The sequence below is a fragment of the Chironomus tepperi genome, unplaced genomic scaffold (assembly GCF_022539635.2).
Source record: "Chironomus tepperi strain 1889 unplaced genomic scaffold, CSIRO-AGI_Ctep_v1 contig_9, whole genome shotgun sequence".
In the NCBI taxonomy this organism is placed as follows: Eukaryota; Metazoa; Arthropoda; class Insecta; order Diptera; family Chironomidae; genus Chironomus; species Chironomus tepperi.
The window spans coordinates 1,183,518-1,187,524 of record NW_027226131.1 but is presented as its reverse complement, the minus strand read 5'-3'; positions in this window follow the sequence as shown (position 1 = coordinate 1,187,524).

Below are 4,007 nucleotides of genomic sequence, written 5' to 3'. Positions count from 1 at the left end.
GCAGCAGAGGCGCAGAATGGAAAGAATGTGAGCGGTATACGAGGCGGGAGTGGGTGATATGCGACGAGAGAGGGGTATACGAGAGTAGAAGGGAGAGAGGGGCATACCGGAGAGCATGCTTTTACCACTGAGCTATCTGGGGTTATTCGACTATATGGCCAAGTGTCACATATAAGTATTACTCATTTTCTGCATCCAAGAGGGGGACTGCACTCACAAGAGATACACCGTTGAAAGGCCATTACAGAAATCTAATTCCAACGGGCTTAGAGGGAAGAGAGTCAGAAAGAGGGAGGTGGTTATACGCAAAAATTGAGTAGCAGGTTTTGTTACTAACTATTCAGGGTTAATCACTAACCTCAAACCTTCACAACTCAACCCCCATAGCCTTTCTATCCCAAAATACGCTTCCTAATAAGCAGTATGACTTGAGTATACCTAATACTGTATATCGAAAAATCTCAAATCCCTCTCTTCTCCCAAGAAACTTGTGTGCCTCAACATAAATGAGATTGATCTAAAATTCAGTGATTCAGTGATTCATTCAAGTAGATAATTACCCGGGGTCTTTACAAACCAGAACCACTTTATAACATCAAAAAAAGTACTTTACAAAAGAATCACCTCAAGTAATGCACATCAGACACAAAAATATAAAAAAAGAACTTCCATCTTTTGGTAATTTCATTGAATCAAGCAAACTTCTTAAGAATTTCATTATTTATATCTTAGGCTGTACACTGTACGTAAAGGAAAAAAATGAAATAAGAAATTGTGCGCCCCAGGTGAAATTGAATAAATTGGAATTCATTGCCTTTGTTTATAACCTTGAAATATTCTGTTGACCCATACCTTCATTAAGGTTTGGTAATTCGAAATTAGAAACAAAAAAACTTGATGGAAAATTCTTGTAGTGGAAAAACGATATTTTTCATCAAATTAGGTATCTATTTGAAATATGATTAAAAATTGTAAAAGAATAAGACGAGTGGAAGATCGCCGTGACTACAAATTGGCTAAAATATGCTTCACTCATTGAAAGTTATTATCTTTGGAATCGAATGCAAATTTTGCTTTATAAATAACATGAAAACATTTTGGGGGTTGTGCACTTGTTACGTTTAGGGCTGATAATTCTGGAGAGCAATTTTTTCAGTTAAAAGTGCTTTAATCACAGCTCAAAATTCATAAATTCGGATATAAAACTGCTTAACATATTAATAATCTTTTTATCAAGTATACAGATTGAAGTTATGTACTAAACATGCTTTGAGATTGTAAAATGTCCAGAAAATACTCATGACTTAGCCATAAACGAAGTCAAGCGTAGACTGCAAGTTTACGATAATACCTGCTGCAGAAGGTTTATTAAGGTTTTTGGGAACGTGAATCCAGATGATTGGACTTCAAATGGCAAAAAGCAAGTCAATAAAGCATCGATAAGGAGATTCAGATGAGGATGTATGGTTTGATTGGACAATAAATCTTCGTAATAAGAATGTCAGAGATAATGTCAATGCTTGGACAAGAACACAAGTCCTTGGTTGGAATCCTCAAGAGAAGGACGTTTTGAAGCTCCTAAAATTCCACAAACAAGCATGGTTACAGTAAGTAATTAAGTAAAATGTTGAATTCATAATTTTGAACACTAAACTAAATTTTGAGCTTTTTTGAAATCTTTTTTAACGGACAAAATCACTTTAGGGAGTAATCAGGTGTAATTTATTAAATGAACGCATAGTCATTCTTCTGGATTGCAATTTTTTCCCCAGGCATAACCCCAAATAGCACAAATTGTGTGAGAATCCGGCCTCAGGCAAACGTGACTCTGGCATGGTGCTGGGTTAGGTTAAAACTCAGAATCACTGTGTCATGACCGCCTGATGCTAGATTTTGAACCGATTAACAGGTTTGTTCTATTCGAGACACCTCCACACCCCCTCAAAAATTACTACATCCTTTATGAACAACCCCACATTTAGCTTGTCTACTTTATCTCCAAAAAAGAATATTATGTTGTTTATTTCATACTAATTGCTTTTTATGTCTAGAAAATATTAAACCCAAAAGAGTATTATTTTTAACTTTTTGCATGCTCTGACTGCCAAGAGTAAATTCTATGATATTTTTTGAGCATCACCATGGAAAAATTTTAATTTCTAAAAGATTTGGTACAAGAATTCCCACAGCTTATATTGTGTTGGTGGTTGAGCATACACACCAAAAAAATAGAAGTTATTTAGAACAAATCTCATAAAATATTTCAATTTTTTTATGAAATTTTCATTTAGTTCTGTTCATGGAAAAAAAATCCAGCATAAAAGCTGTAAAAAAGTATAATTAAAAAACTGTAAAAAAAGGTTCCCCATAATAGAGACTAGCTTTCAAACACCTTTGTGGTGTTGTTTTTTTAATTAAATTGTAGAACAAGCTCATCTCTCACAGCACTTTTTTGCATGCATCAAAGGCACAACTGAATATGAGCATAATGTTTAACCATGAAGATAAAATAAAGTTTTTATTCCTCGTTCGTTCTAGGTTTTAATATTAAAATAGCAAAAAAAAAATTTCATTTACCACAAACATACTAAATACGAGCTACAAGCATCAGTATGAATGCACAAAAAAAAGCTTTAATAACTTTATACTCAGCTTGTTGTTGCTTTTTTCATTATTATATTTTCGGAAATATGTGTATATGTGTGTAGATTAAAGTTTATGATGATAATATCACTTAATGCAAGAGTTATGTGTTTTGTGAATAAACAACAGGAACAGCAGGAACTTCTCCACGAAAAAAAAGTATTTATTGTATTTGATATCAACTATTTTTTAAGCTTTTAATGCCAACATTCATTTAATTTTATGGCATTTGATAGCTTAAAAGCTATTTTTATGTTGGAAATATGTATGGAATTCCTGATGGCTTGATGGCTATATCTTTGCATTTAAATGCAGGGTGGGGAAAAGAGATGAGATGATGGACAAGGCCACTTTGCCCTACCATACCATACCCATGTTGTGCCATACCCATGCCATGCTACACCATACCCATGCCACGCCATACCATAAACATGCCATGTCATACCATACCCATGCCATGTCATACCATACCCATGCCATAGCCATACCATACCCATGCCATACCATACCACACCATATCCACGCCATAGCATACCAAACAAATGCCATACCATACCCATGCCATACCATACCCATGCCATACCATACCCATGCCATGTCATACCCACGCCATACCATACCCATGCCATATCATGCACATGCCATACCATACCCATGCCATACCATACCCATGCCATACCATACCCATGCCATACCATACCCATGTCATACGACCATCGATGAAATCGGCATGCAAAATGCTTTACGTATAATTCTAAACAGAACCAAACACAAATGTTCCTACACAAAACTGCACAGTAACAACACTGAAATGCCAAATGACAAAACATGCATGTACGATAATAGTTTGTAGGCATTCCAGGACACATAATAGCTGGATTTAAGATCAAAGTGCTTTTATGTCTGCATACAAAATGATGAAAAGTTGTTAAATTGTAAAGTGTTATGTTATGTGCCTCAAATTGTCACATCTGTTGCGATTCAATTATTAAAAATTTATTTAAATTTTTTCACATTTTATAAAAATTTTTGGGGAGGAAGCCCATCCCATCCATGTGATTTTTTTGTTCATCACATCATTGCTTATTATTCAAGGCATAGAATGAATTTTCATTTTGTATTTTTTATGCTGCCTGTCTCGTATCAAGCGCGAAACAATTACCATAAATTTTCATTAGCACGTGGAAAGTGAGGAAGAAAAGCTTAACATACATACACACAAAAGACACACATTTTTGGAGTGAGTATCGATGTTAAGTAACTAAGTACAAACTCAAACAGCTTTTTATCGATTTCTACCCCTACAGTAAAGACACTAAACATATAGATGATGGAAAGATACAAAGGAAATTGAGAATAATTTG